The 22,500-nt window shown below is 46.3% G+C and overlaps 1 protein-coding gene across 1 annotated transcript in view; it reads left to right on the top strand.

The window, feature by feature from the left end:
• The window catches only part of LOC310777859 (uncharacterized protein), a gene marked incomplete at its 5' end in the record, with an annotated part of 41,923 nt that overhangs the window by 6,218 nt on the left and 13,205 nt on the right, over positions 1 to 22,500 (top strand). The window lies entirely within an intron of this gene.

Here is a 22,500-nt window from a genome sequence, read left to right as displayed (position 1 = left end):
ACACAGCCTAAAAGGTCTGTTGTTTCATTTGCATGTTGGCCTCACCCTGCTATCTTCCATTCATTCTTATCTCTTTCCAGCCTGTCACCCCCCCCCCCCCCCCCCACCTCATCCTCCTCTCCTGCTCTCTCTTATCTGAACCTCAGAAAGCTCCGCGCCGCCTGTAGCAGCACGGCCAGCGTAGGGCGTCGTGTGTGTGTGTGTGTGTGTGTGTGTGTGTGTGTGTTAGAGGGGAAGAGAGCAGTTTATTGCCTTTTTAAAAGCAGCACTTGGTCGGCTGAGGGTGGGTGGGCAGGGGCGGGTGGTCCAGTAAATGATAACCCCGGTGCTGTTATTACTTCGCTCCGTTCCTCCTGTCTCTCTCTCTCTCTCTCTCTCTCTCTCTCTCTCTCTCTCTCTCTCTCTTTCATTTTCTATTGCTCTCTCCTCCCCCCCCCCCCCCCCCCCCCAGGGACTAGGGTGTGATTGACAGGTCAGGGTTACTAAGTGATTAGCTGCGGCGGCTCTGCTTGTCGCCACGGCGATGTAGGCGGAGACACGGGTCAATTACAGGGTCAGCGTCTCTCAAAGGCGCCGCTCGGCTCGAACGCCGCCCATCCTCCCGCCCCCTCCCCCGCCCACCCCCTTCCCTCCTTCACCTCTCCGTCCGCGCTGCCCTCCCCCCTCTCTCTCCCTCTCTCTCTCTCCCTCATGTCGGCTGATGAAGATAACAAACTGCATCCTGTGCTAGCCTCAAAGCGCCCCCCTCCTCTCCCTCCCTATCACTTTTCGCTCCCTCTCTTCTTTCTCTCCCTCTCTCTCCCTCTCTCAAAACGTCTTTGTTAGCCTCTCCCTCCTCCTCTTCTCCCCCTCTATTTCCATTCTCGCTCGCTCTGCCGCTCTCTCTCTCTCTCTCTCACGCGCTCGCTCGCTCGCTGTGTTTTTCATGTCACCGCCCTCCCCCTCCTTTCGCTCCACCACTTTTCCTCTCCTCTGCCACACAAAGCCCTCTCTCTCTCTCTCCCCCCTCTCTCTCTCTTGCGCAAACAGCCGCTCGCTCGCCTGCTCGCTGCGCTCTGCCTTTCTCCGAGAGCGAACGAGGAGAAAACGGGAATGAATTGCTCTCTCTCGTCGTCCTCCATCCCCCAACCCCCCCCCCCCCTCCCCCGCCTCCTCCCCCGGTTGGCAGCGCTGGCTGTATATATCTCCGGCTCCTATTAATTTGTTAGCCCCCCCCTTCCCCTTCCCCACCCCTGCTCATTCCCCCTGGCTCATATCCTTCTCCTCCTCCGCTCCCCTTCCCTCCCTCCCTCCCTCCCTCCCTCCCTCCGCTCCCCTCCCTCCCTCCCTCCCTCCCTAGCTGCTCTGCTGAGTGCTGGAGTGTGTAAAGTGTTTGTCACGGTGCCGCGCCGATGTCGCTGTGCTCTACCGTGCGGAAGCAGCGCGCGGCAGACAGCCTCGCTGTGTATGTGTGTGTGTGTGTGTGTGTGTAGGTGGGTGGTTGGTTTTGTGTGTCAAGGCTGTACGAATGTGCTGTCGTTGCTTGATGCCGCGCGTGTGTGTGTGTGTGTGTGTGTGTGCGCGTGTGTGTGCGTGCGTGCGTGTGTGTGTGTGTGTGTGTGTGTGTGTGTGTGTGTGTGTGTGTGTGTGTGTGTGTGCTCTGCCTGCGTACTTCCGTGCATGCTTGTTTTGTCCGCCTCTACTCGAGCGTGTGCACGCATGCAAAGCGTGTGCCTGTGTGTGCATTTTGCGCGTCTTGTCTGTAGTGTGCATGCAATGCGTAGCGTGTGTTGGTGTGCGCACGCGTTTCCTTTGTGTGTGTGTGTGCGTGTGTGTGTGTGTGTGTGTGTGCATGCCTGGTGTGTGTGTGTGTGTGTGTGTGTGTGTGTGTGTGTCTGAGTGGGGGATTATTTCTATCTGAGCTCCAAAGCCTCCTAAACAGGGCTTAGAGAGACGGCCCAGGGCAGCAGCTAAAGCCGCCGGGTAGAGCGCCTGCTCTCTCTCTCTCTCTCTCTCTCTCTCTCTCTCTCCCCTCATTCTCTCTCTCTCTCTCTCTCTCTCTCTCTCCCCTCATTCTCTCTCTCTCTCTCTCTCTCTCTCTCTGCCCCCTCCTCTGCTCCCTCTCCGTCATTCCTCCCTGCCCTGATCCATTGCATTAATACACAGACACACACACACACACACACAAACACACAAACACACAAACACACTCTTGTTTTGGCCCACATTCGCTGCCACACAATCCGCTGGCTGACCGGTGTCATCAGAGAGCGGGCGGGGCTCCGAGCAGCTGAGAGAAAATGGCGCAAATCCAGAGATCCCACTGACCTCTGTGACGATCACACTCTCCTATCGGCATTCTCCTCCCATTTACAAAGTGCCAAGACCACTTATTATCAGGAGGAATTCGGCAGTGCCAAAGACGCTCTGAAATTATTTTCAGCTTTTAACTCACTCCTCATCCCCCCACCACCTCCACCCTCAACTCCTCAACCTCCCACACCACCTCCACCCTCAACTCCTCAACCTCCCACCACCTCCACCCTCAACTCCTCAACCTCCCACCACCTCCACCCTCAACTCCTCAACCTCCCACCACCTCCACCCTCAACTTGGCTCACTGCTGACCACTTGGCATCCTTCTCTTTACTGATAACCGTTTCTACCATCAGGGTGTAACAGGGCCTCACTCCTCCATTTTCCCATCTCACAGAGGAGCAAGTGTCCAAACGTCCTGCGGAATCTAGTCCCACTACCTGTCCGTAGGACCCCATACCCTCCAACCTCTTGCAGACATTTCGCCCCCACACTTATCCCTGCAGTCACGCACATCATCAACTCCCCTCGCTTACAACAACCGGTGTGTTCCCCACTGCTTTGAAGCAAGCCCGGGTTACCCCGCTGCTGAAGAAACCTACACTCAATTCATCTCAGGTTGAAAACTAGAGCGCACTCGGTGGTGCATACCTGCGCCAACCTTTCTGCAAAGTGTCGTGGTGTTACGTGACTCCATTAGGAGGTTAGGGGCCTTTTTGTGATTGGCCACGCCCATTGCCAGGCCCCCTTTTGGCCATTGGGGCGTGGAAAGTTCATCACTTTTAAGTTGGCCCTTGAGTTACGATTTCACTCATCCTTCCACAACACTTGCACGTAGTCTTTAAAGCCCGCCTCCAGTCAATGTTTCTACCTGTAGAACGTTGGATCTCCAAGTTCTAAAAACTGCTTCAAAACTGCACATCATGTGATTCTGCACCAAAGCTCTTACATTGATAAGAAGCCAAGGCTAACAGGTTGTTCCACTGCAACATCATGGCTGCAGCGCTGTTGTCAAAAAACCACAAGAGCTTCATCTCTTCCCTTCAATAGTATTTGTCCCAACGTTAGCTTAGCTGCAAGCCGCAGTATTGCTCAATCATCAACATTCGGCCAACGGATTTCAAAGCTGATGCCCCTGTGGAGCAAGAGCATGACTCTGCCAGACGGGGGCGGTGTTGTGTTCACAGGTTACCTGTGGAAAGAGCATGACTCCAACTGGTGAACAGTTGAAACTTTTGGTCATTCAGTGGTTTTGAGTCTCTTTTTTTTTACATGCCAGTCCTCAGTCAGAGTGGAATTGACATGAGGAATAACTATAACGTTCCATTGAGTCATACGTCATGATTCCATTTTAACAGCTTTTTTTTTTTTTACCTGAGCACAACATTTGGTTAAAAAAAAGTATTTGGCGCCCAGTATGGCTCATCAACGTGGTCAGGGCAGGACTCAGAAACATAATGAAATATAAAAATTATAAAATACACTGGAGGGGGGCTTTAATCAAGTCTCTGAATGTCTTTCTGAGAACAACCTGTATGATCCTAACTGGTCTAACCTTCTGAGAACAACCTGTATGATCCTAACTGGTCTAACCAGTAGTGGAAACACTGCCATCAGTCCTGCTCTGTGCTAATGTTGCTTGACCTATGGGTTGCCTTTGATGCAGTTATCCTCTTCTCCTCACTCACTGAGCTCGGCTTCTCAACATCTGCTCTCCACTGGTTTGAGTCCTACCTCTCAGGGAGATCCTTTAGGCTGCTTTCTCACTGGGAACGATTGCTTTCATTCCATTTGATTTCATATTACAAAATTTCTTCCACGCTCGGGAACAGAACGGATCACTTGCAGAGTACACTTGCGTCATCAACTACGCCTGGAGTGTATCCTCGCCCGTGTTGTCTACGTGGTTCGGTACGGTTGGCGTTAACATTTGCCCTTCTCGTTTCAATAGACACCACCTCACTTGATGACCCCATAGTCTCAGCATGGATATTGGCATGCCTCACCGATATCTTAGCATGGCTGAAGGAACGCCACCTTCAACTTAAACAGTACAGTCCCTCTGTACAACAGATCAGTATCCAGTCCAGCTTGAGATCAGCTCGGCTCATTCCCACAAAGTCTGCCAGAAATCTGGGTGTCTTGATTGAGGAGAATGTGGCTTCTGTTGCTCGTTATGTGGATTTGCCCTGTACAACATTAAGAAGATGAGACGCTACCTGTCTGAGCATGCAGCACAAGTCCTAGTACAGGCGCTTCTACTATCACGCCTTGACTACTGCAGCTCATTACTGGAAGGGCTCCCGGCATGAAAGTTCAAACCGCTCATCATCATCAAACCTCTGCAGATGATCCAGAACACAGCAGCATGTCTCTGCCAACCAGTCCAAAAGAGCACATGTCGCTCTGCTGTTCATATCTGTCCACTGGCTCCCAGTCGCTGCAAGCAAGCAAGTTTAAGTCCTTGATGCTCGCCTACAGTACAAAACAGCAACCAAAATGGCTCCTACCTACCTGAAGTCTCTCCTTCAGGTCTACGCAGTGGTGTTGTCTACCTGATACGCAGGTATACGCCGTATACACACTGCGAAATGACTCAGATTTGCGTATGCGCACTGGGAAATGCGCTATGATACGTATCGTTTTCAATTTCAATTCATAAAATTCACCCTGTGCGCTCTGTGTGTTACCCTACGTTCACACACAGCACCCAAGCCTTGCCTTTACCCACGCTTTTAAATAGGCATCCTTTTTAGTCAATGAGGCTGTGTACACAGGGCGCCTCAACGTGAACCTTCCGTGTACCCACGCCTCGCCTGAGCTGCGCCGATTTCGTGAGTTCTATTTTCAAGCCGACTAGGCGCGTGAAGGCAGACTTTTTCTGTCAAGCCATGAAAGAAAAATGCGACAATATCCGTGGGAAATGGCAAAGTCAACTGAATTTCAAAATAAAATGGTGTCACAGCGTTGAGCAGAGAGAGAGAGATTGACGGGTGGCTATCATGTGGGGCTTTCTCCCCGTCGGTAAACACATCTTCAGGAGAGAGAATAGCGACCGAAGAAGCAAGATGAAGCTGATAGCTGAAGCTATTCTGTAAATTTGGGGAGGAACAACAACAACAAAAAATTGGTCGAATCTCCGCCCACTTCCGGCCAAAACCACGTTCCCCCCGGGGGGGGGGGGGGGGGGGGGGGGGGGGGGGGGGGGGGGAGTCTCTGAAAAAAGGTAGACTACACCACTGGGTCTACGCTCCCTCCCGCTCACTACACTTTGCTAAGGAATGGTGCCTGGTGCTGCCACCACTACAAGGCCCCAAGTCTCCACCCAGACTCTTCTCTTCTCTGCTTCCTCGGTGGTGGAACGAGTTAGCAAACTCTATTGGATCCCTCTCATTGTGTGAAAAGGCTAAAGACCCACAGCTCTTTAGTGAACACCTTCTCACCTGTGAAAAGGCTTAAAGACCCACAGCTCTTTAGTGAACACCTTCTCACCTGTGAAAAGGCTAAAGACCCACAGCTCTTTAGTGAACACCTTCTCACCTGATGGACCATGGAACCAAAAAACAACCCTCTTTATCTGCCATCATGCAGTCTATGCATTGCCTCGTAGCACTCAAGTCCTGTTGGACCAGGACTTAAGTTAATAGCACCTTACTCTCGTGCTTCTCTCCTGACTAGAACCTGCTTGTGTTGTATTAAAATCTCATGTGTACGTAGCTTTGGTTAAAGCGTCTGCCAAATAAGATAAGAAATTGTAATTGTAAATACACACACACACGCACACACACACACACACACACAGTCACACACGGCACACGCAATTTTAATCTGTTCCAAATGCACACTGCTAAATGTGTTAATTTGACGCCAGCTGTTGCAAATCGAAATGGGAAAGCGCTTCTACTTTCCCCGCGCGCGCTCGCAGCGCACACACACACACACACACACACACACACACACACAACACACATGTACTGTACATAAACGCAGAGAGAGTCATTATACATCATTTCACCATACACGCCTCTCTCGCTCTCTCTCTCTCTCTCGCTCACTCTTCCACTCGCCCGCATTCGGCAGCGGATCAGACACTCACACCTTCACACTCCTCTTGTTCTCTTTTCCCTCACTCCCTTCCTCTCCTCCTTCAGTCGCCACTCTTCCTGTGTGTGCGTGTGTGTGTGTGTGTGTGTGCGTGCGTGTGCGCGTGTGGTGTGTGTAAGTGGCAGCCCGGCACATCTAGACTTTTCACAGTCTGCTTCTCACATCGCCTCCCCTGTGTGCTTTATGGTGTGGGTGTGTGTTTGTTTACAAGGCTTGTCTAGAATCCTACCGTGCGCGCCTGTACGCTTGTTTGCATAAATAAGCCCCCTCCTCGGAACCTCGGCGCTGTTTCCGCGGCGCAGCTTGCTGTGCAAGTGCTCCTCCTAGACGCCATGCTCATCTGTTACCAGGACTCGCCCCCCCCCCCCCCCCCCCCCCCCCCCCCTCTCTCTCTCTCTCGCCCCCCCCCCCCCCCTCGCTCTCTCCTCCCTTTGACACTGAGTGCCAATATGGGCAGGAAGCAGGCTTCCATATTTAGTCTCTTTTTTTTATTCTCTGCCGGGAAGCCCTGACCTCCAGTTTTCACAGCGAGCCACAAGGCAGGCGATCAGCTTGCCTTTGAGCAGTTGGGGGTTCTGGTGGTGGAGGAGGGGTGTGTGGTGGTGGAGGATGGGGGGTGTGGTGGTGGAGGAGGGGGGTGTGGTGGTGGAAGAGGGGGTTTCTGGTGGTGGAAGAGGGGGGTGTGGTGGTGGAGGAGGGGGGTGGGGTGTGTGGAAGAGGGGGGTTCTGGTGGTGGAGGAGGGGGGTGTGGTGGTGGTGGTGGAGGAGGGGGTTCTGGTGGTGGAGTAGGGGGGTGTGGGTGGTGGAGGGAGGGGGTTCTAGTGGTGGAGGAGGGGGGGTTCTAGTGGTGGAGGAGGTGGGTCTGGTGGTGGAGGAGGGGGGGTGTGGTGGTGCAAGAGGGGGTTTCTGTTGGTGAGGAGGGGGTTCTGGTGGTGGAAGAGGGGGGTTGGGGGTTCTGGTGGTGGAGGAGGGGGGTGTGGTGGTGGAGAGGGGTTGTGGTGGTGGAGGAGGGGGTGTGGTGATGGTGGTGGAGGAGGGGGTTCTGGTGGTGGAGTAGGGGGGTGTGGTGGTGGAGGAGGGGGTTCTGGTGGTGGAGGAGGGGGTTCTGGTGGTGGAGGAGGGGGGTGTGGTGGTGCAAGAGGGGGTTCTGGTGGTGGAGGAGGGGGGTGTGGTGGTGGAAGAAGGGGTTCTGGTGGTGGAGGAGGGGGGTGTGGTGGTGGTGGTGGAGGAGGGGGTTCTGTTGGTGGAGTAGGGGGGTCTGGTGGTGGAGGAGGGGGGTGTGGTGGTGGAGGAGGGGGTTCTGGTGGTGGAGTAGGGGGGTCTGGTGGTGGAGGAGGGGGGTGTGGTGGTGGAGGAGGGGGTTCTGGTGGTGGAGGAGGGGGGTGTGTGGTGGTGCAGGAGGGGGGGGGGGGTGTGGGTGTAGTTGATGGATTGGATCAGAGCCTGCGGCGGGGCTTGAGCCCGCAACGCGTCTATAACCTTGAGCTCACCCTGCCTCTCCGGGCTGGCATCCTCCTCGTTATTCTCCACTCCCCCTCCATGCTGCGTGTGGGTTTTGTGCTGTTTGCAGGGGATTTTTTATTTATTTTTTTATTTTTTTTAACGGGCTCCCTACAACGTCTGAATCCCCCCCAACACACACACCCCTCTCTCTGGAGGAGATCTGATTTCCCCGCTCCAGGCGAGCAGAGAGAACAAGACAGTCTGTGTGTGTGTGTGTGTGTGCGTGCGTGCGTGCGTGCGTGCGTGCGTGCGTGCGTGTGTGTGTGTGTGTGTGTGTGTGTGTGTGTGTGTGTGTGTGTGTGTGTGTGTGCGTGCGTGCGTGCGTGCGTGCGTGCGTGCGTGCGTGCGTGCGTGCGTGTGTGTGTACGCGCCGCGCACCCCGGGCCAGGTAGACCTTCCCCATCTCCTTTCTTCGCGTTGAAAAACGAGGGAGGAAATCTCGGAGCAGCAGTTATTATTCATCCCTCAAAGAGAAGGAGGAGGCAGAGGAGGGAGGGAGGGATGAAGGAAGAGACAGCCAAACGAGAGGGAGGAAGGAAGCGCACGCACGGAGGGGGGGGGGGGGGGATACATTAACTCTTATCTCACTGTACTCTGTGTTTTGCATCCCAGGATGCGCTCTCTCTCTCTCTCTCTCTCTCTCTCCCTCTCTCCTGTTTTTCTCTTTCCTTTCCACATTCCCCTACTTCCGCCGCTCGACTCTAATGCCTCTCTGAATGTCAGGCTTTTCCTGCCTAGAGGGATTTCTGGCGCCCCCCCACAGAGGTTTTAGCCCCCCCACCCCCGTCTTTGATTTTGGGTTGTAAGAAGGAAAAAGAAAAATCCTGACAATGATTGATATATTTGAGTTCAAGACACCACTGACTGCATATTAACTCGAAATCAAGCATTTTTACTGCATCATTTTAGAACATTTCAAGTTTAAAGTCCCACATTTGTACCTTGAAATGGCTTCCCTTCTGAAACTGCAGGTGGTGTAAAATCACATTGCGCCATAAGTTCTGACAATGACGGATATGGTTGTATTCAAGATAACCCTGTACATTAACTCAAAATCACACATTTTTACTGTAACAGTTTAGAGAATTTCAAAGTTAAAGTCCCACATTTTTACATTGAAATTAGTTTAAGTCTGAAATATGGGATGCTGTTCAGTCTTTACGCGGCCTGATCATCCTTACTGCCGTACGACGTGTACTAGTCACCCCCCTTAGCCAGGAAAAACCCTGCTCTCTGAATGTGTTAATTCAGTGTGCACAGATTTATGTGTGTGTGTGTGTGTGTGTGTGTGTGTGTGTGTGTGTGTGTGTGCGCGCGTGCGTGCGCGTGTGTGTTTTGTAGAGTATAGTTTACTAGAGAACTATTGTAGAGTATAGTTTACTAGAGAACTATTGTAGAGTATAGTTTACTAGATAACTATTGTAGAGTATAGTTTACTAGAGAACTGTTGTAGAGTATAGTTTACTAGAGAACTGTTGTAGAGTATAGTTTACTAGAGAACTGTTGTAGAGTATAGTTTACTAGATAACTATTGTAGAGTATAGTTTACTAGATAACTATTGTAGAGTATAGTTTACTAGATAACTATTGTAGAGTATAGTTTACTAGATAACTATTGTAGAGTATAGTTTACTAGATAACTATTGTAGAGTATAGTTTACTAGATAACTATCGTAGAGTATAGTTTACTAGAGAACTATCGTAGAGTATAGTTTACTAGAGAACTATCGTAGAGTATAGTTTACTAGCGAACTATTGTAGAGTATAGTTTACTAGCGAACTATGGTAGAGTATAGTTTACTAGCGAACTATTGTAGAGTATAGTTTACTAGCGAACTATTGTAGAGTATAGTTTACTAGCGAACTACCATACAGTATAGTTTACTAGAGAACTATCGTACAGTATAGTTTACTAGAGAACTATCGTACAGTATAGTTTACTAGCGAACTATTGTAGAGTATAGTTTACTAGCGAACTATTGTAGAGTATAGTTTACTAGCGAACTATCATACAGTATAGTTTACTAGAGAACTATCGTACAGTATAGTTTACTAGCGAACTATCGTAGAGTATAGTTTACTAGCGAACTATTGTAGAGTATAGCTTACTAGAGAACTATTGTAGAGTATAGCTTACTAGAGAACTATTGTAGAGTATAGTTTACTAGAGAACTATTGTAGAGTATAGTTTACTAGAGAACTATTGTAGAGTATAGTTTACTAGAGAACTAGTGTAGAGTGTAGTTTACTAGAGAACTAATGTAGAGTATAGTTTACTAGAGAACTATTGTAGAGTATAGTTTACTAGAGAACTATTGTAGAGTATAGTTTGCTAGATAACTATTGTAGAGTATAGTTTACTAGAGAACTATTGTAGAGTATAGTTTGCTAGAGAACTAGTGTAGAGTATAGTTTACTAGATAACTATTGTAGAGTATAGTTTACTAGATAACTATTGTAGAGTATAGTTTACTAGAGAGCTATTGTACAGTATAGTTTACTAGAGAACTATTGTAGAGTATAGTTTACTAGATAACTATTGTAGAGTATAGTTTACTAGAGAGCTATTGTACAGTATAGTTTACTAGAGAACTATTGTAGAGTGTAGTTTACTAGATAACTATTGTACAGTATAGTTTACTAGAGAACTATTGTAGAGTATAGTTTACTAGAGAGCTATTGTAGAGTATAGTTTACTAGATAACTATTGTAGAGTATAGTTTACTAGAGAACTCTTGTAGAGTATAGTTTACTAAAGAACTACTGTAGAGTATAGTTTACTAGAGAACTATTGTAGAGTATAGTTTACTAGATAACTATTGTAGAGTATAGTTTACTAGATAACTATTGTAGAGTATAGTTTACTAGAGATATAAAAAACACTCTTAGATGGGGGTCCATGGGGCACAACAAAGGAGTCTGGTTTAAAGATCCAGTGCCTAATCTCGAACCAGTTCTTTGCGTTTCGACAGCCAAAGAACGGCCCTGGGGGCGGGGCTTACATCGGAGGCTGGGGGCGGGGCTATTGCTTCTGCAGAGAAAGCGAGCACGGTACAGCCGAGCGGCTGGATGAATGGAGGGATACACAGAGCAAAGCATCCTCGTATCTAAATAAATTGTTGCATCCAAAGTCTGACTGAAACTAAAACAAAGTAGCCTGTAGATGTCTAAATACCAGAAGTAGGGATGCAAATTTTTATTAATTTCCATAATCGATTAATTGGTAATGTTGACAATCAATCGATTAAACATTATATAAAAAATTAAAATTAAAAAAAACTTCATGTATTCGTCATTGTGCTTGTAGATGTGCTGTATTTCAACATTGTACTGTATTACAATGTTACAGTGAATACTGTCGTCTTTTTGGATGTAATTCTCCCACACTGGACTTTTTGCCTGGTTGCTTGGCTTTCTTCTTCCTCTGTATTTGGCAGTGAAAGTTACATTTCGGCCTTCTTGTGGCCTTGGTGTTAAATCATTTCAGCAAAAAATGGGAAAATAGCACAGCCTACATTGTTGATTGATCGGTTAATATATGTGTGATCAATCAAATTCTTAACGGTGTATCGATTGTTGATTAATCGTTCGGTCACATCCCTAACCTTAATTGTGGCTTATTGCGGGTCTGCGGCGATGTCTGCAACCCAGCCGATCCGTCTCGAATCGGCTGGGTTGGGAAGAGGAGAAATATTGACATCGAGAATAGCAATTTTTGTGTGTTATAACGAGCCAATTACATATCCTCTGCATTAAACTAAGATATTCCAACGTATTTGTTTTATTTACACGGTTATTTGTGAAGATGTACATGTATAGGCTAGCCACATTAGCCCCGGTAGCCATGTTGCAAAGCATTCAGAGGTATTCAGTGACATAATGACGTGGCTCTTTAGCCAGTCTTAGCCCATTGAAAAGTCAACACAGTCTCACAGAAAATTGTATAATACCAACGTTTTGGACCAAAGTTGCTATTTTACAATTTCGGCTCGAAAATTGTAAAATAGTAAGTTCTGAGATTTTAGGGTTAGGATTAGAGTAGGGGGAGGGGTTAGAAACAGAAAATCTCCGTAAACCACGCCCAAACCACGCCCACCGCTGTAGACACATACGTTACCATTTTACAATTTCTTAGCCGAAATTGTAAAATAGCAACGTTTGTCCACAAACGTTGCTATTTTACAATTTTTTTGGAGATCGGGTTGTGAAAAGTAAAGTGGTAGAAGGTCTACAGTCGAACCAACTTTGAACCGCCATCAGCAGCAGCCCGGCAGCAGCACCAGGTTCCAGTTGGTGGAAAGGAGGTTAGGTGTCTTTGACATTAGAGTCGAGCTGAAATGAAAAATGACTTTTTAACTATTTTAGATCACATCCCTGGTCATAGAGTGCACCTATTTAAAAAAATCACAAAAATTCAATCTTTGGTTTTTCACATCAAAATTCAACCATGTTTTCTTCATTCATAATGAAACCTACACTTCAATCTACAACTAGTACTACTATCAAATTTCGACAGCTCCCTCACTCCCAGGACGAAATAGTCCTCTCTCTCGTCTTCCTCCGCCCCTGGCAGCTCGAGGGGGTACGCCTGCCTGCTCCGGTAACACGGGTGATGAAGGGGGGGAGTAACGTTAGTCCTCCACAACTGAATGGAGGCTAACATTAGCGAGGCTAGCATCCAACTCATCGCTGTCAGAGTGACTCTATATGTGGTTTGTTCTGACGCACTTTTCAACGGTCCAGTCAAATTCCCAAACGTTATGTTCTGCCTAGTGGCCTATTGTCCAATCCAATTGCTCCCAGGCTCTGGTCCCGCCTACAGCCAACGTTTCACTCAGAAATACGTTCACGATAAGGAAGTTAATACTCTGGAAATGCCATTTCAGCTCGACTTTAGACAGTTTTGGAAATCATTTATGTGATTGTATAGCCATGTGTGGTGATATGGCCAAGATATTATTTATTTGGATGGATATATATGACCATGCTCTATTGTGTGTGTGCAGACTTATGTTATGTATGCGTGCCTGTGTGTGTGTGTGTGTGTGTGTGTGTGTGTGTGTGTGTGTGTGTGTGTGTGTGTGTGTGTGTGTGTGCGTGTGCGCGCGTGCACGTGTGTGTGTGTGTGCGCGCGTGCGTGCGTGCATGTATGCGCGCGCGCATGTGTGTGTGCACATGCGGCTCAGTCAGTGATCAGTGTGTAACTGGAGACAGACAGGCCTATAGCCATCCATCTCCCATTGAGCGGCAGCGACACTCTTGTTATTCATCCCCATTTAGGCAGACAGAGAGCCGGCCTGCAGCGCTGTCTGAAGTGCAAACACAGAGCGGGGAGGAGCTCCGCTCCCAGCCGGACACACCGCCGCCCCTGCTGCACGTGTCACATGACCCGGGGGAGGGGCATGGGGAGGGCACAGCCACAGATACAGTATATAGAAACATACACACAAGCATGCAGACAGATCCAGGCATGCAAATGTACTGTATATGCAGGCAGAAATGCAAAAAAAAAAAAAAAAGTATACATACCAGCTAAAATGAACAAACAAGGACCACGATCAAAGGGATATAAAGCAAGTTAACTGCTATTTACATTATATACAATAAGTGTGATGTAAAGCGACCACTATAAATATGTATATAAGAAGGAATAATAGGAAAAAATAATTGTATACCTATGTATAGTCTAAGTAAGACCATTCATTTATATTTCCATGCATTTTGCAATCAAAATCTAGTTTTCATAACCTTGAATATGAGTTGCGAACCGGCGAGACAAAATAGTCCCCTCGGCTGCTCAAGATTAGGCTATCATTGGATAAAATGGCCGCTTAGTGCCTGCACCTGGCACAATTCTAGAGTCAAGCTAACTAATAATTTGGCCAATTGTATGCAACAACATACAAAATAAAACGGCAATGTCTAAGAATGCAACGCCATGTAACTGGCTCGTTTAAACTCGCATTCCAGGGAATTACATCGGGAATTACAACGTCTGCGGGTCTTATAGACGTAAAAGAGCAGAGCAGACTGAAAACCATCTGAAGCTTTCAGTATGTTGGAGTCCTGTATGTTTTGTACAAGGATGTCTCTCAGTGTGTTGCTGTTAACTGCCCATTTCGTTGTTTTCTTTTTGTTGATCTCATCTTTTTCCTCTTCGACTTGATTTGTATCAGTGAGTGCATTTACATGCACACCAATAAACTGTTTATTAGCGGATTTCTGAGTTACCTGATTATTCAAATGGTCATGTAAACAGCATAAACCGATTATCTTTATCCGTTTATGGCCATTATCGGGTTATGAATAAACCGATAAACACACCTAGGTTTCTGGGCAATAATCGGTTTTCTCTCTGCATGTATCCAGCATAACCGGGTTTCTTTCGGGTTTATATATCTGCGCATGTACGACTTGCAGGAGAGAGGCACTGAGGGAGAGACGCGCTGCACTCACTGGCCCCTCGGCTCTCCTCCCGGTTCTCTCACCGGCATGCCCGGTCTCTCTCCCGGCCACAGCGCACCACAGCCGGCTTGGCGAGATGACGGTGAGCACGGAGCCCCTGGCTGAGCGGAGCGGGGAGCTCTGCTCTCTCTTCCCGCACAGAGCCGGTGTCCCTGTAACGGCACCGCTGCTGCACTGCACTATGTTGAAATGTGGGTATTCTACAGGAGGGGACGAACGAATATTTGTCTCGGATTGCAAATAGAATGACGCAGCCTACAGACAACAGAGTCGTTCAAAACACAACACACACATAACGTTAAAATCCGTGACAAATTCTGTCCGTTTTCTGACAGGTAGGCTACAGCATTTCAATTCAACACACGTTGTGGGTCATTAACATTTGACCTGCCTGCCTCTGTGCTGTGTGCTCGGTAAAGTTGGAAATATTATTGTGGCGGAATGAGGCGCACACCGAGGCAGATTCTTGGCTTATCAAACTCTTTATTTAGCGAACGGACAGACACACATGAAGGCAGGCACGCCAACACCTCGCTAGCTTCTCCTAGCCTAGCTCTCCCCAGCACGTCTGCTCTCTTCCAGCTTCACACAGCTCTCCCGACCATTCCCACTTCCTCCCCTAGTCTCCACCCACTGGCCCTATGCTCCCTTCACTTGCCACTCCAAAACCCCAAACCCCACATGCACAGAACAACATAACAGACAGATACAGTTAGACATACACCCTACTTAGCTATCCCATACTACTCCACCTTTCCCCACGCTACATTATTGACAGATGCACTTCCAAAGCGACGCCTATTCCAATTTTAGTAAAGTAGACGAGATACACAACCTAATTTTCACCTAAACCATCCTCTGCGCTGGACAAATAAATTAGGAAAATGTGATTTTGCATTTTGCAGCTATATTCAGTTGTTTTATTCCGGAATTAATGGTGCCTTTCTGGAGAGAAATCCGACTAATTGACTGAATCATGTAAACCCGGGTTTCTCCTATTGTCGGATTATTAAAGTGCATGTAAACGCAGAAATCAGATTATTGCCATAAACTGATTATTCTCAGTTATCCGTTTATTGTCTGCATGTAAACGCACTCAGTGATAAGAGGCAGCGCACGCTCTCCCAGAGCGCCTGGCTGCTGCTTGCTGCAAGTTGTAAACAGAGGGTTTGACAGTTGACAGCTGAGAGCCCGGCTTCTGTCAGCTGACCAGAACGAAAATCTGATTTCTAAATAGCCGTTATTTTTAATAAACTGAGCACACAGGGGTAATCTAAATAGTTACTTTAACCGACTAATTTTTTTTCTAAACTTATAAAAGTGCCATATTAAGCGTTAATGGTGGTATAGAGCTCAAACGGCTCTGTCGTGATCCTGGCGCATTGATATGAACGGTGAACAGACCATTTAGCTAGGTGTACATTATCACTGTACATTATCACAAATTAATGGACACCTTGCAGCCAATCAGAATCGAGTATTCACCCAGACCATGGTATAATCTAAATTATAAAACGGCTCTCTCAAATCAAGCAATCTGATTGGTTCACAGCCATTGTATAATTCCAGTAACCGAGTTCAATAACCCATGGCCATGGGTTATTGGTTGCCATGGCAACTCTCTTACTAAAAGGCAGCGTTGCGCTCGAGCTCCGTGTTGGGCTTTCCAGAAAGCTGTCAGCTTCTCAGCAAGCGCCAGGATTGGCCAATGTCAACTTCAGTCTCCAGAACGATCCAATCAAATCACCCGCACGTCTATCTTCTTGCTAGAGGTCCCGCCTTACAGTAGTGTCAAAACAAAAAGCTACTCGCTTGCAGCCAGACGCATGATGGCGCAACTCTTAGGCTTTGGTTACCTCAAAAACAAAATGGCGGAGACAGCTTTCAAATCCTAGTGAATCGATCTTCGCTTATAACTTTACTAATACTTAGCAGAAAATGATGTTTTGTACAAGAATAGACGCGGGCTAATGTCTTAACCCCTCTCGCGCGCGCCTCACTCTTAACCCCGCATTTCTAAATAAGACGTAACGTTACTTGGTGTCGGCATACGGCTCTGGTGTCGGCCTTTGCAAAAAGCTCTCAGCAAGCGCCAGGATTGGCCAATGTCGACTTCAGTCTCCAGAAAGATCCAATCAAATCACCCGCACGTCTATCTTCTTGCTAGAGGTCCCGCCTTACAGTAGTGTTTCAACTGACTCTATCAGAATAAAATGCCAGTCGGACTTATAGTATTATTATTATTATATTATTATACTTGGAAACCGTTTTATAAAAGCAATATAGCACTCAAGCAGCGTGTGTTGTGGAATATATCCCGCTGATAAGCTGTTATCCCACGAGGCCGCAGGCCTCGTGGGATAACAGCTTATCAGCGGGATATATTCACCACAACACACTTGCTCTCGTGCTACTGTATATTGCTTAATTATAACACTTTTTTGGTCACTGCATAATTCCATCTGTTCCATAGTTTTGATGTATTTGCTATTATTTTCAAATGTGATTTTTTTTTTATAAAGACAAATGTGCATGTCCCAACTCATGACTGCTAGTGTAGTACACACACACATACATACATACATACATACATACATACATACATACATACATACATACATACATAGTACACACACACATACATACATAGTACACACACACACACACACACACACATACATACATACATACATACATAGTACACACACACACACACACACACACACACACACACACACACACACACTCATACATACAGTACATACATAGTACACACACACATACGGTCACTGTTGGGTGAGAACTTTTCAGCTGTCTTGACCACCATTACGTTGTTTGGGGTCTCATAAGGGTCATAGAATTGAGCAACCCTTAGACAAGGGAAGTTAAAATATGAAAATCCCACATTGGAGTTACCAGGTTTCCACAACACAACAGTGTACTACTTACTGTGTTACACAGGCATGCAAATGCATATGTACAGGCATAAATACTCATACATGCATGCAAACGCAAATACATGCACATACACACATACAGTATATACCCATACAGGCATATATATAGGCATACTAATTCAGTCATATACACGCATACACAAATGCTACAGCAGAGAGATACGCTCCCTCACACGCACTTGGGCCACGCGTACACATTACACACACACATACATACACACACACACACACACCCTCCTCCCTCTGCTCTTTCAGGCACGTCTTTAAATATTCATCACTCTGGCTGCTCTGAGAGTGCCGTAAACGCTGCCTCACACTCCAGGGAATCGCTAAAGCCTACTCTATCATCTGCTCGCTCTCTCTCTCTCTCTCACACACGCACGCACACACACACACACACACACACACACACACACAGAACCTTAGCCACTCACAAAGGATAAACTCACGTGCACAAACACTCCGCGGCACAGCCAGTGGCATCGCTGGACACACAGGCACACGCCAGTACATGGATCAGGCCTGGGGAAACACACGGCCGTCAATGTAGAGAACAGATTGGACGTGTGTGTGTGTGTGTGTCTGTGTCTGTGTCTGTGTGTGTGTGCGCGCGTGTGCGTGCGTGTCTGTGTGCGCTGGCTGCTCCCGGCACAGAGAGCTGAGTGGTGTTGTGTTCCAGGAAACAGGATGTCTCTTTGTTTGGGTTTTATTCTGTTGGTGAACGTTAGCCGCTTCAGTCCCTGGGGTCTGTGTGTGCCTGTTTGTCTGTTACTGGTGTGTGTGTGTGTGTGTGTGTGTGTGTGTGTGTGTGTGTGTGTGTGTGTGTGTGTGTGTGTGTGTGTGTGTGTGTGTGCCTGTTTGTCTGTTACTGTGTGTGTGTGTGTGTGTGTGTGTGTGTGTGTGTGTGTGTGTGTGTGTGTGTGTGTGTGTGTGTACGTGCGTGCACGCGTATGTTTGTGTGGCCGTTTTGTTCCTGCACAGCATGCGTCTCTTTTTTGTGTGTTTCGGCTTGATTTCAGCTCCAGAAATATTCCCTGAAATGTTAGGGCCGAGGGTTGACGGGAGTGTGTGTGTGTGTGTGTGTGTGTGTGTGTGCGCTCGTGCGTGCGCGTGTGCGCCGGTGTGCGCGCACTCATGCATGGGTGTGTGTATAATGGGAGTCATACCCTCAACTGTCAGAGTTGTCCCCATTTTGACCCCTTGATGAAAGGGGATCATGCCCCAGTTTCAACTCTACGGAGCAGTCTCTCTCTCTCTCTTTCTCTCTCACACACACACACACACACACACACACACACACACACACACACACACACACACAACATCCCAAACCAAGATTTTAATATAGTCACACACTCTCAAAAGTAGATTACATGTCCTTGGCCTTCAGCACATTCCTATGGACAGTTCATGCAGTGGAGCTCAGTGCACATGTGGCTGGCTGATCAAATGTCTTTAGTGGAGAATAAAAGGCGGGTCTGCTGTCTTTGCTGCCTAAGCTTTTAGATCAAGTTTTTTCACGTTTCTCCCATTTTCTCCCCAATAGTGGGCCAATAGAGAGCCAAAGTCACGCCCACTTCTGGTTTAGGCACTGTAGTGAGAAATTTACTTTGACCTTAAATAACTTCAATCTACTAGTAGCAAAAGTTGTCAAAAGGATTTATTTACAAAAACAAAAGTCACATGGCGCACATGGGTCGTTCATTACTCTACTAACATTCCTCCCTGACCAACCTCTCTTAGGCAAATTATACTCTTATACTCTTATACTGCAGGGAGCAACACTGCTTACTGCAGTCACAGCGCCCCCCTGCCTTAGGAGGAGCTATGAATCTCACCGCAGCATACGCACCAAGAGATTTTATCCGCCACTCTTTTCTCCATCTACTACATTTTGTAAATTGCTTATAAAAATAGTCAAACCAAGCGAATTAACTTTTATATATTATAAATTATAGTATTATATTATATTATATTATATTATATATTATTATATATCTGGAATCATGAGAGACCATAGAACATTTCTAAATGCCTAAACCTTATGACATGACTTTGGCTCTCTCTCGGCGAGGGCTTTCACATCTGAGTATCCAAGCTTTAAAGGCCAGTGTGCTTTCAGACAGTTATACTCAACAGCTTGACTCAATAGAGATTGACACTTTTTCAATAAATCATCCATTGCCAACCATGGATAACTTATTGGGAAAGTGTCAATCTCTATTAAAGTCTGAAAAGGTAAATTATTTAAACTCAAGGCCTTAAAAGTATTAAAATGCCTTAACTAGAATTATTAGAGATCTGCTTTTTTCACCATGCAGTAACAGGTTTCCTTGCCCTGCATGTCCACTCTTAGATTAACACAGTACAGGGTTAAGTTTACAATATGAAAAACATGTATTTTTTCTCCATCGTATCTGCTTTACCTAAATTAGTATTTGGACTTCATACCCCTTGACATTTAATTTGTTTAGACACCCATTCATAGTTTCAGAACTTTCATTATGTGGAAATAGGCTGGTTTTGCCAACCTAATTTTTAAATTGGTCATATTCCATTTCAGGCAGCATTAAAAAGCTCTTAGAAAGTTAATACATACAAAAATACAAAAGAACGTCAGAAGAAGAAAGTTGTTTTTAGAGCATGAATGCGTTGAACATCGCCCGCAGCTGCGGTCTGAGTGATACAAATCAAGTCGAAGAGGAAAAAGATGAGATCAACAAAAAGAAAACAACGAAATGGGCAGTTAACAGCAACACACTGAGAGACGTCCTTGCACAAAACATACCTGGACTCCAACATAGAAAGCTGATGGTTTTCAGTCTCCTCCGAGCGCAGCGCGAGCCACTTACGTCTATAATTAGGGCAGATTAATTGCCCTAAGGCTGATTGCCCTAAGGCTGAGGCTATAGTTCAGTGATGATGCCATCAGTGATGATGTCATGGCGAGTTGCAAGGCGGGCCGACTAGTGAGGAATCTAGCGTGCGAGATGCCTACTTTGTAAGAGGAGAGAAAGAGAAGAAAATAATAATAAATAGTTCAATGCAGTTCAATTAAAAATGCATACAGCTCTGTTTTTGCTTCAACCAGCCTTTAACATTTTTATTAAAGATCTTAAAGGGATACGCCACTTTTTCGGGAGTTTAGCTCATTTGCCATATCCCCCCCACATAACCAAGGTACACCATGCCTTTACCGTCACTGTCTGGGCAGTCTGCAGTGAGACAGATATTAATTCACAGTTACCATAGTCCAGGCAGTCTGCAGTGAGACAGATATGAATCCATAGTTACGTGAAACGTCATTTTCGAACTAAATCCCCACACCGAGTTACTTCCTTGTTTGCTTGTAAAGAGCGCTTCCGCTGTACACAGTGCATGCGCTGTATATCGCGCAGTGTGGCGGCCATGTTTAGAAAGTAATTCCGGCTATGTATTTACCTTAAAAAAAGATAATTTTGCCGCATTTGGATTAATATTTCATCTCGTGGTGAGTACCCGAAGCACAATATGTATTTTGGCGCTATTAGATGTGTGTTTTTGGTTATTTTGAACAGGTGTACCATTGGCCTCCATTCTAAGGCGATACTTACGAACTGCACGACTGTAGCTCACTGTATACTGCTCGGACAGTGACGGTAAAGGCATGGTGTACCTTATGTGTGGGGAAATGGCAGATGAGCTAAACTCCTGAAAAAGTGGTGTATCCCTTTAATATCTAGAGTTAGTTTTAAATCGGTTTTCCTTAACACACTGACTAAATAACGTCCACTCAACCGAGTTTTGTTGCTCATTGAACTTCCATCTTGCATTCTATTTCTCTGCACTCATTAGCTGAGCTCAGTTCAGTCATCACAGCAAGGTGTTAATGCAAACCTCAGGTGCCCTTCACTCGCTGGTCGGCATGGAGATCCGAGGGATTCAGCAAAGGATTGATTCATAGTACTAATTAATAGTAATTACAATAATTAGTATGATTATAGTAATAATAGTAAGTACGCAATCAGTCGAACATTAACAGAAAAACAGCATGGACTTCATCATTCCTGCCAGCGTGATGCTAACTTCCGGGTTGGTCTACAAAAATACATCATCCCTGTGGCACTTTATAGAGAGCCAAAGGGAACGTCACTTCCTGCTTCAGCACTGTACCAGAGATTTTCATCTGCCGTTTATTTTCCCATAGACATTTCATAATGCTTATAAAAATAGTTTTACTTGTTCAAACCAAACGGTTCAGATATATTTAGAAACAGGAGAGACCGCATAACATTTCACTCCGACCAAAACGTAAAAAAATTGCGGATTTAAAGAAAATATTTTTCTATGTTTTTTTACGTTTTGGTCCGAGTGAAATGTTCTATGTTCTCAATTACATTTGAGGGAAATGACGTATTACGTTTGTGGTATGGCAACTGCTATTACATTTGTGGGAAATGTATGACGTTAGTGGGATTATTACATTAAAAGCTGCAGATTTGTATTACGTTTGTGGTTTATTACGTTTGTGGGATGTTGTTACGTTGGCGGGTCTAAGACACCATATTAAAGCATATCAATTTGTCTCACTTCCACTTTATCCTCAGATATCAATACAATGTCACAATATCTCCAAGATTCCAAGATTTTTATTGTCACTCCATGGTACAAGTATCACGTGTGAAATTCTTGTGCTGTGGACTCCGTTTACAACATAGTGCAAATAGTACAAATATAACAGGGCATATGGGTGCAAAAACAACAAGAGACACAACAAGCAATAAGGCAGTATAGTGATAAGACAAGTCAGAGACAGTGGCATATTCACTGCACATAGGTGCACGTGTCGGGTGCATACTTTAGACGTGCTTAAACATTTTAAATTCTGCGTATTTGACATACAGGTGCAAATAACATATTCCTTATTAAACATACAATTAAACTCTGCATTTTCAATTCGGCGTATTTGACATACAGGTGCAAATAGCATATTCCTTATTAAACATACAATTAAACGTTAGACATACGTAGTGGTAGCAGCTACAGTACGGTACAGTGCGGCTACTACACTATTTGTGTATGTTAAGGAGTCTCGTGGCCTGCGGGAAGAAACTGTTCCTCAAGCGATTTGTGCGTGCTTTCGGAACCCTGTATCTTCTCCCTGAGAACAACGCTTGTTGTGGGGATGGTTTGTGTC

Source organism: Poromitra crassiceps (assembly GCF_964638095.1).
Source record: "Poromitra crassiceps genome assembly, chromosome: 6".
Taxonomy (NCBI): Eukaryota; Metazoa; Chordata; class Actinopteri; order Beryciformes; family Melamphaidae; genus Poromitra; species Poromitra crassiceps.
Note: the sequence above shows the minus strand (reverse complement) of the source record. Positions and strands in the feature narration are given on the sequence as shown.